Here is a 15,535-nt window from a genome sequence, read left to right on the forward strand (position 1 = left end):
CTTCACATGACCCCGTAATAAGACATTGCGATAGCACTTCTCCCTATTTTGCTGTCATATTTTCCTATTAGTTTCTGTCAGAGTACTGCATGTTTCAGTTTTCCATCTCTGATCTGTATTTTAGATGAGAAGCTAATAAAAGACAACAATGAGTCAATAGCAGTAGCACAAGGTCTTTCAGACCTTTTCATGATCCCAAATGTTAAAGATGCCATCTTCTGCTGAACTTCCAGTTAAGCAATAGGCAAAAAAGCAAATAAACACTTCTTTTTTGCAGACACACTACTTAAAGAAATAAAGAAAAAAGAAAGCCAAGAATATGTAGCCCGCAACAGATTGGTATGTTTAGGGTTCCGGTTTGCATCTCTGTTGAGGTGGTCAGTGATGGCTAATCGGTAGTGGTGGAGGATCTGTCAGATCGGTGATGGACTGCGACTTTTAATCTTAGGGCTAGGTTTTGGGTTTACTTGGGGCTAGGGTTTAATGTGTAATCTGGGCTTTTTAGGTTTTTTGGGTTGTTTTGAGTTGTTTATTGCTTTATCTGGGCACTTTAGGCCCTTAGATGTTGTATAAGGCTTTGTCCTTTTGGCTGTATTTTTCAATTTTTGATTGGAATTCCTTTTCCTCTCCCTAATAAAATGTTACTTTTGCTGATTAAAAAAAAAAAGAAACCAACATTCTGACCCTCAAGTATATGAACAGGTGATCCAACTCCCCCAGAAGTGAGGTTTCAGATCAAACTGTTGGAAATTATAGTGAATTAACTTGGGGGATTCGGATGGTTTTCCCAGGCAACCGAATTGGCCCACTTTGGTTCATCGAATTTAGACAAGGCACCTCTAAAGTCCAGCGGTTGTGAATAGCTAATACCCTATGATGTGAGATTTATGGCATAGAATTCATTCCAGCAGTTACGTGGATTTAATTTTCCTATCCAACTCAAGGTCCTCCTTAATTTGTGTATATATTGGAGTATCCCATGTCTTTTTTCCATACATTTTCCACTGTATTCTATGCACCAAAGTTCTGAGTTTCGTTCTTTTTGTGAGAGAGAGGCAGACGCAAGTTCAATTCGTTAAGGTTGCTTAGAGTGTTGTTCCGTAGGTAGTGGTCCTAACCAGATAAATCTTGGGAGACAAACGGCGGTTCAATCTCAATGCCCTTCGGTAGGTGACAAATCTATTTTAAGAATACCATATGTAACACAGGTTTGAATTTGCATTTCTATATTGATTTTGTATCATTATCTCATTTACAGTTTACATATGGTTCGTACATGCAGGGGCGGACCCACCATAGGGCACGTGGGGTCACGTGCCCCCACACCCTTTAAAAAAAATTTCCCCGATTTTATTTATATATATATATATTATTTACGTTGAATGCATATAAGTAGTTGTCTATTGGTGCAGTGGTAAAGTGCTCTCCTTCTAAACAAGAGGTGGTGGGTTCGAGACTACCCGCATGCTCTCCTATTTTTTTGCCTTTTTCCCAAAAGGCAGAAAATGTGTGTGTGTGTGTGTTTTTTTTCCAAAAGGCAGTAGAAAATAGTAGTGCGTACCTTATTTTTTATATTATTCGTGGGTTCGAGTATACCCCTACATTGCATTTGTATACTTTTTGTCCCCAAAACTGCAATAGTAGAGTTAGTAATAGAAAAATGGGAGAATTTTTAGGAGGTCCACTATAGCATATTTCTAACCCTACTAGTCAACTTCTAAAGTTCTTAACCCCTCTAGTCTACTAATAATTTTAATGACAAAATTATCCTATGTAAAAGAAACAAGGGCATTGTTTGGCTAGCATAAAACATGTATTTTTCCATTTTTTTCGATCTTGTTGCCATCACGTAACCATCACCACCACCACGACGCCAACATATAACGTTAGATGTGTGACAAAAATTGCTCTTTTCCTTTTTTTTCCCAACACCACCACCTCCGCCACTACCACCACTCCACCTCCATCACCACCACGCCAACATATAACATTACATGTGTGACAAAATTTTCTATTTTTTTCTTTTTTTATTTATGTTTTGAGCCCTTCCCTTTTTGAACCCCTCACCTCTTAACATATAATGTTATATGTGTGACAAAAATTTCTTCTTTTTTTCCCCCCCGGTTTTGAGCACTTCCCTTTTTGGACCCGCTACATCTTTAACATATAAGGTTTTCTATCCCAATTTGCATTCTTGTCTTATGTTTGGTACTATATCAACAAAAGTGCGCATATAATCTTATATGTCTCAATCTGTCCTCTGTACGCTATCAAAAACAAAGATAAATCTGAGACATATAAGGTTATCTATTGATATCTGGAACGTATTTTTTGCCAACACAAACACATAAAATATTATATTTGTATATCTGAACTTTGTACCATGCCAAATATGTTCTCTACATGTTGAAAAAGTGCATATATAAACTTATATGTCACAATCTGCGTTCTTGCCTTATATTTGGTAATACATTAACAAAAGTGCACATATAATCTTATATGTCCCAATCTGTTCTAAGTATGTTATCAAAATCTTGCATTGCACATATAATCTTGCATTGCCCCCAGCCCAACCATAGTCATGTCTTCATAATCAGTCTGCAACGCACCAAAATCCAATTTTTCTCACAATTTCCTGCAAGAAAGTGTTGATACGTGTACATTAATGAGTAGAGAAATGTATTTGAAATAACGTCTTCTCACTTGCCAGGGTAGCTCAACGGTTTAGACCATCTCCAGCGAGTGGGTATCTATTGTGTTATTTTATTTTTAGCATAACAAAGTGCACCTTGCATACATAAGTACCAACAAGCAAAAGGATAGGATGATAATAGTTCACAACAGACAACCTAAAGCAAGATGTCCTTTACAATGCATTTGGATGGTGTGAAAGGGTAACCCTAACTATAACGGATAAAGAGCTAATTCCCCGATTCTTCATTAAAGTTACACTAAGCATTTCTTGACTTGTTTAAATACATTTTTCAAAATCTTGTTTTCACATATTTGAAAAACTGAACAGATGAAGCATTAAGTTGTGTTGAAAGATGAGTGATTTTTACCAAAAGGAGGATGAAATTGGAGAGGAAGCGATCGAAGTCGGGGTCGTTGCCGCTATTGTTAGAAGAAGAAGACAAAAACCCTTCCAATTGCATCTGTAAGGACCAAATTACTAAGTCTTAATTGTATTGGAAATTCCGTACGACGAAACACATATTTTATATCGAGTTGTAATTTTATTATTTTTAAATAGGATAGTGAGTCTGTATAGGGTTAAAGTGGAAGGTATCTTTATTTGTAATTCCGAGTGAGCGTATTGGATAAAAAAAGGAGGTCGACTACAGCAAGATGAATTTTGGCCAAGACGGATCAATCGGCACCTTCTGTCATTTAAATAAACATGAAAAAAAGATAAGGGTTGGACTTGTTATTTTCCTCCTAGGGTTTGACTACAAAAATAAAAGGGACAGTCATCGAAAGCCCGTGCAGCCACATACACAAACGTGTATTGAGATTAAATAAAGAAAGCATATAGCGAAAGAAGGAGGAAAAAAGAGTGGCGGCTATTTTTGTGAGAGCTATTCGTAAGGGATTTCTGTTAGGTCTATTGGAGGGCTTGTGGACTCAAGGCCGTTGGCAATCAAGATCACTGGGTGAGGTGTACGTGTGACTCGGCAGGTAGTACTTAGAACGTTGTGAGGATTTACACCGTTTGGATAGGTATATTTGTAACTGCACAATGATTATAGTGATTTGATTCATTCCCTTGGTTTTTACCCTTTCTGGGGTTTTCCACATATATCTCTGCGTTATGCGATTGATTGCTTTGCGTAGTTTTTACTAATTATTTTACTTGTGATTTGCATTCATACTGTAAGGGTTTTTTTATGAATTTTTAGGGAACCCTGATTTTTCAATTGGTATCAGAGCAGGCTACTCCTTCCGTTAGAATTTATTTTATTCTAGAGCAGATCCATCATAAATATGAACATCAATCACATGTCTAGAAATATGCCTATACTTGGTGCTGATAATTTTGATTACTGAAAATCTAGAATCAAGGCTATAATGAGATCAGCCGGAGAAGAAATTTGGGACCCGTGTATTTTGGGGTACACTCGACCCATGAAAATTGTAGACGACAAGCCGGTTCAAAAAACTGCATCTAAGTTATCAGTCACAGAAAAACCCTTACTTCAGGCTCATAACCGCGCACTTGATATTTTATTTGCTGCTGTTGATATAAATGAGCACATGAAAATAGCTAACTGTGAAATTGCGAAAGATGCCTAGGATATTCTGGTTACTTGCCACGAAGGGACAGACGTTGTTAAGCAGTCTGAGCTGCAAAGACTGTGGGCACACGCCCCAAAAATTTTATTTTTGCATAAAAAATGGGTGCGCCCTTGTTTGGAAAAGCGCGGCGAAACGCTTCGATTCAAAGTCGCCACTCGGGTTTCGCGGTTTGCACCCAAGGAACCGAACTTGAAAACGTTTGCAACGTTTGTTTGATTTGAAAAGGGCTTGTAGACTGAATCGCTGTTACCTTCGATATCTGAGGTTCGGGAGTCAGGTTACAAGAAGAGAAGGGGTTTATGGCACCCCTCTCGCCCAATCCGGAGATCCGTCTCTACTTAGGCATTTTTGTAAAACATTTGCATTTTTCTCTCATCGATCATTTTTTAGCCAGTTAGGGCGGGGGAACAGTTAAGGTGATTAAAATTGTAATTTATGTGGGAAAAAGTGATGAATGATCGATTGGAGCAATGAATATAGATTGAGAACAAGCACTTGTGGGTGTTTTAGATGAACCAAAACACTCTGATCCAGGATGACATACGCAGGAAGGAACATGTATGCGCTGGTCATGCCACTGCATACAGATATGATCTGCGTACGTCACACCAGGACAGGTGTGCGCCGGTAGACCCAAAGTCACAACTCTTGCTTCCAACCCTCTGGGCTCTGGAAGGGACCAATGGACACCCCGGACAAAACACGCAGTCTATAAGGCACATATTAAGCAGTTACAGACAGTAGCAATTGATACGAGGGAATCAAATGGACAGAACACCCCATAAACAGTGTGGGGAACAAGCAGAGGCCGGAGCCTAGCCACCATGCAAGGGCTAGTCACTGGGTCTTGATCCAACTGCTGTACGCCAGTCAAGAAGGACCGTACGCCAATTACATCATTTACCCAGTGCTTAGCTTTACACTGTCTGGGTTCTAGAGCATGACTAGAAGGACCCAGGGGCTTTCTAAAACAGAAATAACACACAAACGACTACACTATACTAAAGTACAAAAAGCAGTAAACTAGTTTTTATCATGCGACAAGGTGACAAAATAAAAAGGAAAGAAGAAAATGGATGATCAATGATCCCCACGCTAGTATTGCACGTACTACCATAACTGGCGTACGGCTCTACCGTGCTGGTGTGCGCCACTGACCATCCTACACAATCCTTGAAACTTTGCCAGCTTTAGGGCCAGGACTGGTATTGATTACCAGCCTTGACCCTGCCAGCACCCCTCAGGGGTCAGAATAGAAAGTTATAGCAAAGGTGGTATACCTTTGTTTTGAGGTTGATGAAGTGTTTTGAGCTTGAGCTTCGGGTTTGATGGATAGGTTATGAGTGTGTATGTATGGAAAGACTATGGAAGGGTTTCTTGCTTACTCTTTCAAGCAATGGAGAAGGGAGAGAGAGAGAGAGATAGCAAGAAACCAACGGAGATGGAGAGAAGAAGAGACTTAGGGAGTCTTAATGGAACCAACCCTTTGCAAATAAATGCAAGGGTGTATTTATAGGCCAAGGAATGACTGAAGGGGGTGTAACCAGCTGGGGTTAAAGGCTGGTTAGCCTTGAGAGAGAGCCTCCCATGCATTTAATGCATGGGACTTGCATGAAAGGGGTTGTAGGAGAGGGGCGAACATCCCGGTACATCCATAATCATCAGGAGACTATTTAGTGTACTGGGGAGCCGCAAAAGTCCTGAGCAAGTGGTTGAATAGTGGTGATTTGACTGACTTTGACCAGTGTACGCCAACTTTATACCTGCGTGCGCCAGTTGAAACTGAGTCAACGGTCGATGACTGACACGTGGCATTTAACCAGCGCACGCCAGCACAGTACTGGCGTAAGCAAGTTAGGTTTTATTGAGGCCGTTTGGTTCTGGATTGAATGGTTTGACGTGGAGTTTGACTGGAATTTGAATGAGGTTTTAAGATGCTCAAAGCTCAAGCACATCAACAACCTCAGGGTGTTCTTGACCTCAATCATCATTGGGGAATCAAAGACCGTAAGTAAACTAATTTGAACAGTCCAAAATAGGGTGTCTACAAAGGCTTACCATGGAGTTTGAGACCATCAAAATCAAGGAGGAAGAGACCTTCAATCAATTCTACTCCCAGCTGATTGCCATCGTCAATAGCTGCGAGAACTTGGGTGAGCCAATTCCTTGTTTTCGTATTATTAAGAAAATTTTGCGTTCCTTACCTCCTAGATTTAAAATTCAAGTTACTATGCTAGAGGGTAAGAAAAAGTTAAAAGAAAAATCTGTTCAAGAAATAGTGGGGATTCTCCAAACTTATGAGGCTGACCTAATATTGCAATCTGAACCTGTTAAACCCGAAGTAAAACCTTCGGAGACTCCGATTGCTTTTAAAAGTACTCAAAAATATAAGAAAGGTTCAGATAGTGATAGTGATGTCGATCTTGAGGAGATGAAAGTATTTTTCAAACAATTTAAAAATAGTACGAAAAAGAAAAAAGACAAAGGAAAAGGAGAATTTTCTGGAAAAAATAAAAATGAGGGAAAAGGACCACCTGAGGGACCATGCTTCGAGTGCTATGGTTTTGGTCATTACGCCCAAGAATGTGCAAACAAAATGAAAAAGAAGGCCCTCGTCACTAAAACAAGGGATGATAGTGATTCCGATGAATCGAATGAAAAACAGGGGGCCGATGAAAAACACAAAGGAAACTTTTTGGCTTTTGGAGTAACTTTAAATTCACATGGTCATTCTGAATCGAGTGGTTCTGAAATAGATGATAGCGAAGTAGATAGTTGTGATGACATTGATGAGGTCAGAGAGAAGTATAACAAACTCCATGATTTTAGTGAAAAACTGAAAGAGGCGAGTGAAAAACTTTCTGATAAGATTAAGAAATTAGAGAATGCTTTGAATGAACTCATTGAAGAGAGTGAAGAGAGAAATAAAGAAATTGAGCTCCTTCTTGAGAAAAACAAAGTTTTGACTGCTAGAGACAAATCTAAGGATAAATCAGAGGATGACACACAGACAGGGACCAAGGTGTTAGATCATATTTTGTCTATCCAACGGCGACCTGGCGATTGTTCAGGGCTTGGTTATCATGCAACGTCTTTAACTCCATCGATAGGGAGAAACGAAACTAAATGTCAAGGTAAGAAGACTAATGTGAATAATATGCAGAACATGATTAATTCTCCTACGACAAAGAAGCAAATGGCAACAAAGGTAAACGGACATTCCAAGTGTAAGGAGGTAAAACCTAAGGTTATTAATACTGATAAGTCTCACGTTTTTACTCCTGTTGTTAAATTTGTCCCAACTTGTCATTATTGTGGTATGGCTGGCCATACTAGACCGTATTGTAGGAAGATGCATGAGTCATACACTTTACATGCACATGTAGCTCATTCTTATAGTCATAATTATTTTGTGTCCACTTGCCATCGTTGTGGACTTAGAGGCCATATTCGTCCGTACTGCTTTGCCCTTCATGGCTATCATAGGACACCTCCCCGTTACCCTAAGTTGAATAATTGTAGGGAATATTTTCAGAGGCCTAGACATAGGATGTCTTCGCACACTAATGTTGAAAAGTGTAAGACTAGACAGATTTGGGTTCGTAAAACTGAGTTGGTCTCTAATGCTGATGATGACCTTGATTCTCTAGATGACTATAATTCATCCGGAGAGGTTAACCTCGCCTTTAAAGGCTAGGTCATGGTTCTATAACCTAGGTTTAATTGTTCTTGCATATCTCATTGCCTAGTGTTATGGAGTTTCATAGTTTTGTGTTTCTTTTATTTCATAGTAATTTTTTTTTAGTCTTTAAAAAAAATCCCAAAAAAAAAGGGGAGCTGTGGGGATTGAACATGATAGTCTTTCGTGTGTAGTTGAATATCATTGGATTTCATGAACATGTTCATCTATATTTTTGTTGCACTTCTTTCATGATATGCTCACTGCAATTAAGATTGAATGTTAATAAATCATGAGTATTCGACATTATGTACACTCATCCATTGCTATTAGTCAATTTCTCAAGTAGGGATCACTTAATTTTCTCATATGCTTCATTTTATCTTGTGTCTTCTCTAGGCCGCGACCACCTTTATTTGGTTTCCATTGATAGAGCCCTCACTTATTCCAAAAAAAAAAAAGGAAAGAAAGAAAAGAAAAGAAAAGAAAAAGGAAAATATATATCTTGGCCTTTGCTTATCCGGGCGTTCATTGAGTAACCGAACAATTGGAGTGAGGTATTCTCTCTCTGAGCGTTTGTAACGCCCCGATTTTTCGGGAGCAAAATAAAATACTTTCTTACGAAATTTTTTCTAAATATATATAATTCTTCAAAATAAATGTTTAACTATTACAATCTCAAGATAGATTTACTAAATCAAAATACTTAACTCCAGAACTGACTCTAGATTTGATACGGATCCCAAGCAAACTCAATCTCTGTCCCTGGTATTCCTCTTGTGTCCGACTGCTCCTCCATTGAATCCTGCGCCCTCTGGCAAATTGATTGCCAGAGCAATCGATTTACCAGGATACAGACGTATCCGTGAGTGATAAATCACCTAGTAGAATAATTCAACCCAACTACCCCTCTTATTTTACAGCTAGCAAGTAATAGGATAATAAAGATGCAAAAAGTAGAACATAAATTCACAAACATCAATTTGTTACTATTCATTATTCTAATGTGAAATCTAAGATCTCATCCACGAGATCTTTCCTCCCCAACCGCTAGCCATGCCCGGTCCCATGAGATCACTTCCCTTTGCTGTCGCAGATACACCTAAGTTATATACCGAGTGTGCACCCCAATAACTACAACAAGAGAAAGCTTATCATGCCTGAATCATGACTAGGGTTCGCTTATCTTATATACCACTTCACAAACCACATCACAATCATCACTGGACTCCCGCCAGTATCAATTCATCACTGGACACCCGCCAGTTTCAATCTCATCGCAAATCTCATCACATCTCAAAATCCCACCTACTGGTAATCTAAAAATAAAAACTTTCCAATTTATCCATTATCTAGCATCGTCTAGATGAATTCTATTTTGCATACCACCCCATGTCTCTAGGGTCCAATCTAGCATTTAAATCAAGTATCGGCGCAATATATAATTAATCAATAATAATTAAAACAGTTAATAAGCAATGCAATCACGCAACTTTTATGGATGGGCCGTTGCCCTTAATCTTGTATGGCCACGATGTCAATAATGAAGTAAGAGTTTTTAAAGAAATTTAAAGAAAAAATTTCTAAGCTCTTATTAAATTAATTCTAAGAAATTAGATTAATTAAAGGGGTTATCCCTCTAGTTAGGGACTTCGAATAAAGGATTCTCCCCTATCTAATGGGGCTTGGGAATTCATTAGACCTAGAGGTACTAGGGTCCTTGTGGGGGTGCCCTGGCCACTTTCCCGATCGCGGAGTCGAAGCTGACAGGCGACGATTGGGAATGGTTTTTTCACCTAAAGTTGGTCCCAAAAAAGAAGGAGCCAGCCAGATTGAAAGCGAAGGGAGTTGAGTGCAGTCTGTCCCTCAATCCGATTAGGGGCATGCCCTTTCTCCTAGTGCCTTACTGACTTTTTAAAGCAGACATCTGTCCATTCAATCGGAATTGATATTTCTAGAGGTATACTCAATTTAGCGATATCCCACTTCTCTTCCTGAAAGTACCACACCGGATACGCATTCAGTTACCTTTCTAAGAGCTACTTGAATTTCTCTTCTTTGCTCTGATTCAATTCCAAAAAACCTTCTTGCAAACAAGCCATTTGCTTCCGGCCAGGGGATTTGCCCACTGCTCCTCCTAAGATCGGTAATCCCGCATCTATTGATTCAATTGGGATCGGTAATTCCATCAAAGCACCTTCGACCTTCCCTAGTTTCGAATCTAGTCTCGGCATCAATCCTCTTCGGGGATATCTTTCATATCAAGCGGATAGCTTTTGAATCAATGGCATTTTATCTCCTGCCCTCTTCAGGTAACGGCATTGGCTATCGGTCTGTCGTCTTTCCATTCCTTTAGTTCTTGAGTGGAAGGAAATAAGGTCATCGGTCTTTCTGCTAACGGTCATCTGTTTTCTGTATCGGTCTATGTCAAAGGGTCGATCTGTCTTTCCGGTTAGCGAATCTCTCCTTTGCTGACCAAAACAAGGGGTTGAGCGCCAGCAAGTGAGCAAATTGTGGGATTGACTTATCCTTCTTACTCGGTGCAAGTGCCCACCTTCTTTTAGTTGGATTACGGTCTTTCGCTCACCTATTCAATAGGGAATGAAACCTTAATAAGAGTCATAAAGGTTCTATGCAACCAGTTGAGTGTCAAAAGTTAGGTTCGGAGGGCCGCAAGATTATTTTAAATAAAGATATTAACAAAAGTTATCGAAAGTAAAATAAATGGATAATAAATAATATAACAAATAAAATATATTGAAGTTAACAAAATTTCATCCTTGGAATATAGAGAATCTAAAAAAAATTACTCGGGCATTAAAAACATAGTTTATAGCATCACAAGAAATTTTCGTTTGGAAACATTGTAATAATAATAATAAATAGTTAATTAATTAACAAAATATGAATTTAACAAAATATCATCTTTGAGATACGAGGAATCTAGGAAAAATAGTTTGGGTGTTAAAAATATTGTTCAGAAGGTCGCAAAGATTTTTCGTTTGTAAAATCTTGAAAGATAACGAATAAATAAATAATAAATTAATAAATTAATAAATAAAAATATGATATTAACAAGGTATGATCTTTGAGGTGTGAAAAGTCTAGAAAAAATAGTCCGGGGTCAAAAATCAGGTTCGAGATGTCGCAAAATTGTTTCGAAACATTTAAAATTACCAGATAAACTGAACCGATATAACTAAAATGTTTTATACTAAGATGATATTACACTGTAAGAAAATAATATCAATTAAGTAGTTTTTTATGATATAATATCATAAAGATTGTAAAATAAATATCAAAAGGGTCATCTGCTACATAAATAATTGCAATTAAAGTGTCGGGCTCAAAAATAATATCCAAATGGTGAATACGGCAGAAACGTTTTTTTTTCTCCACGATTTTCGATGCATGGGTCCATTTGGGCTATTGGGTTACGCATAAAAACACTTAATATACTTAGAGAAGTGTTTGGATGGGATTATAATACCTTGAATCGGATCGAATTGATTTTAAACCGAAACTTGGAATTTGGAGAAGACAACTTCGGGTTTGATGACGGGGAACCTTTGGGACTGAATTGGACGACGTTTGGTGATGCTATGAGTCGTGGGAGGAGTTTGGAACAATCGAATTGGATTTTGGTTGGGTCTTGGTACGAAATCCACTTTTCTCTCTCTCACTTTCTCTCTCTAAACATCCATTGATTGGAGTTTGAATTGGCCTCGATTTTCTCTCTTTTCTGACTCAATGAAACGTGGGGGAGTGGTGGTGAGTTCGTGGGTCAAGGTAGTGGGGTATTTATGGGGGAATTTTGCAGAGGGTGATAAGATTGTATTTAAATAAAACTCTATCTCTTGGGCTTTGAAATGGACAAGATAAGGACGATTATATGGCGAGGAAGGAAGTAGAGACTGAGTAGGAGAGGGAGAGATGGAAGGAGTGTGCATGCATGCATGCATGTGTGTGAAAAAAAATATATGCATAAAACTATATAGTTGTTGCATGCAAAAATAAGACTTAATAATATTATTAAAAATAATAATTTAGACTTAGTAATATTGACGCCAATTATATATATATATATATATATATATATATATATATAAATAGGGTCGAAAATCCGGGTCATTACAACCTACCCCCCTTAAAATAATTCCGTCCTCGAAATTAGGGTGTATCGTCTAGTGGAGACCGATACGATAGTTGGCGCATAAAGTATCTGCTCGTTTCCAAGTTAATTTCTCAATTACTCGATATCGTCAAAGGATTCGAACGAGTTGAATGGTTTTGCCTTGAATGTACTTCTCATAAAATCCTGGGGTCTCTACGGTCTGCTCCTCGAGAGTGACGTCTTCATTAAGTTTGCCGTTTTTCCCAGTTTGAAAGGTCATTGGTCTGCTGACTCTGCACTGCCAAAAGTCTTTGGAGGATGATCTTAACCTTTTCTTTTATCTCTCAAACTAACCCTGGTTCTAATAGGCTTGTTTCTCCCAATTTTGTCCAACAAACCGGCGATCGACAGGGATGCCCCAAAAACTTCGTATGGTGTCATCTGTATGCTCGATTGATAGCGGATAGCTGATGAAATCACATTCCTGATTAAAAGTTTGAGCCAAAAGAATTTTGCGATGTAAGGCGGGGGTTGCGACCATGGTAAGAAGACAAGTGCATGTACCTTCTGATACTTGAATCCGTTGATGGCTTCCATTAACTTCTATTATCTTATAGCTAAACTAGCCATTTGCCCTTGATTCTTGCGACTCAATGCATCAGGGACCTCGTTTGCCTTTTTTCGAACTGCTCTCCTTATAGATAATGCTGCCCAGATTTTCGAGGGAACACTACTGCTGCTAGCTCCGAATCGTGAGTTGGATAGTTCTTTTCATGCGGCCTTAATTGTCGAAATTCATAAGCAACGACCTTTCCATTTCGCAGGAGTACAGCTCACAATTCATCTTTGGATGCGTTGCAGTACACTGTATATCCCATATTTTGTTCGGAAATGATTAATATGTGGGCGCTGGTTTTTTTTTTCCTTAGGTTCTTGGAATGATTTCTCACATACTTCGTTCCATTCAAACTTAACCCATTTTTAGGTCAGTCGCGTCAATGGTTTACCCAAGATAGAAAAATTTTGAATGAACCTTATGTAGTAGCATACTAATCCCAAGAAACTTCTTATCTTGAACACCATTGAGGGTCTTGTCCAGTCCATGACCGCTTCTACCTTACTGTCATTGATTGGGATTCCTTTCTCTGACACCACGTGTCCTAAGAATTTGACTTCTTTCATCTAAAATTCGCACTTGCTGGCCTTTGCATACAAACGATTGTTTCAGAGTACTTGTAGGACAATTTTTAAGTGGTCTTCGAGTTCTTTCTCTGTTGGAGAGTATACAAGAATGTCATTAATGAACACTACCACAAATTTGTCCAAGTACAGCGTGAAAATCTGGTTCATCAAACACATGAAAATGGCAGGAGCGTTGGTTAGACTGAACGGCATGATTACGAACTCGTAATGTCAGTAACGGGCGCATAATGTCGTCTTAGATATGTCACAATATCTGATTTGCCATTGGTGGAATCCGGATCTTAGATTAATCTGTGAAAAACAAGTTAACCCTCTCAATTGGTCTAACAAGTCATCTATTCTTAGTAGACGGTATCGATTCTTGATTGTGACTTTGGCGGTGGTTGATACAAAGTCGGAGCGTCCTCTCTTTCTTCTTGATAAATAGGGTAGGGACTTTCTATGGTGAGGTACTGGGTCGGATAAAATCTTTCCTAAAGGTTCCTGTAGTTGCATTATCAACCTTCGTAGTTCTGTCAGAGCCATCCGATACGGGACCATGGAAATTGGTGTCGTACCGAGCTGTAACTCCATGGTGAAATCAATTTCTCTTGGTGGCGGTAATCCTATCAATTTCTCAGGAAATTTGTCCTCATATTTGCAGACAATATGAGGAAGACCCATCTCCACATGATCTGTTTCTTCTATTTTGAGGCTTGCTAATCATCCAATTAAAGAGCTTATCATGCCACCTTACTCTTGCATGTGTTTGGTGCAGAAGGGTCTTGTCTACCCCTCTTTAAATGGGTAAGACCTCACTTGCAGAAAATGACTTTTCTCTTCTCCTATCACTTTCGATAGTAGTGCGATCGACTAATAGTCGAACCTTGACGTCAAAGCCAAATTTCTTTTGTGACCTAAGAATCACAAGTCAAACGTAGGGCTAAAACTCATTCTACTGTTATCCATCTTCAGGGACGAAGGGAGTACGGAACTTGAGGTTGGAGTGTGGCGGTAATCTCTCGTATGAGTTGCACATCCTAATTGATACTCCGTATTGCGTTGGGATTTGAGTTGGCATTCATCTCGGAATTTACACAAACATTGTCGTTGACGTAGGCAACGTTGTCGTTGGAATCAGGGCTATGCGTATTGTCTTTGCTGGTGGGGTCGACAAAATGACTATAGAGAATGATGTCGTTGACCTTTTGTGCCAATCTTGTAATGACTGCTCCACGAGGTTAGGTTTAGGGTCTTGAGGGTTTCTAAATATCTGGTTCTTAAAAGGGAGTGCGTGTAACAACGTTCTCACACTGATCCTATCCTATTTTCGATCATTATCCGCCTAGGAAATTTTTCTTTGACAGGTACTCTATTGATTAGCCTCCTTCGACAGTACCCTTCTTATATTGTCGGGAGTTGTCTCTTTGTCTTCTTCATACTGGGATTCTTCGTCTCGTCTTATCAGCCAGCAAATTATAAAAGTGACGGCTCCTTTATCACTTCCTTCTTATCGGAGTCAACGTTGAATTTATAACTCACCGGAGTCTGAGTTGTGGCAGGTAAATAAATATTTATATGATATACTTAATTAGACAGGATATCTCGTGGTTTAAAGAAGTAATAGATACGGTAAACATTTAGCTAATCGGATCCATGCTATCAGAATGCGGTCTACCCAATCTACCCAAGGCCGAGCGTTGAACCTATGCTCTGATACCATTTGTAACGCCCCAGTTTTTCGGGAGCAAAATAAAATACTTTCTTACGAATTTTTTTCTAAATAAATATAATTCTTAAAAATAAAGGTTTAACTATTACAATCTCAAGATAGATTTACTAAATCAAAATACATTAACTCCAGAGCTGACTCTAGATTTGATACGGATCCCAAGCGAACTCGATCTCTGTCCCTAGTATTCCTCTTGTCTCCAACTGCTCCTCCATTGAATCATGCGCCCTCTGGCAAATTGATCGCCAAAGCAATCGATTTACCAAGATACAAACGTATCCATGAGTGATAAATCACCCAGTAGAATAATCCAACCCAATTACCCCTCTTACTTTACAACTAGCAATTAATAGAATAATAAAGATGCCAAAAGTAGAACAGAGATTCACAAACATCAATTTGTTAGTATTCATTATTCTAATGTGAAATTTAAGATCTCATCCACGAGATCTTTCCTCCCCAACCGCTAGCCATGCTTGGTCCCATGTGATCACTTCCCTTTGCTGTCGCAGATACACCTAAGTTATATACC

General features: G+C 38.9%; 1 protein-coding gene across 1 annotated transcript in view; it reads right to left on the reverse strand.

Annotated features, from left to right (window-relative positions):
• The window catches only part of LOC131316425 (putative late blight resistance protein homolog R1B-23), a 113,511-nt gene that overhangs the window by 35,853 nt on the left and 62,123 nt on the right, over positions 1-15,535 (reverse strand). The gene's annotated exons all lie outside the window — the stretch shown is intronic.

Source organism: Rhododendron vialii, chromosome 2a (assembly GCF_030253575.1).
Source record: "Rhododendron vialii isolate Sample 1 chromosome 2a, ASM3025357v1".
NCBI classification, from domain to species: Eukaryota; Viridiplantae; Streptophyta; class Magnoliopsida; order Ericales; family Ericaceae; genus Rhododendron; species Rhododendron vialii.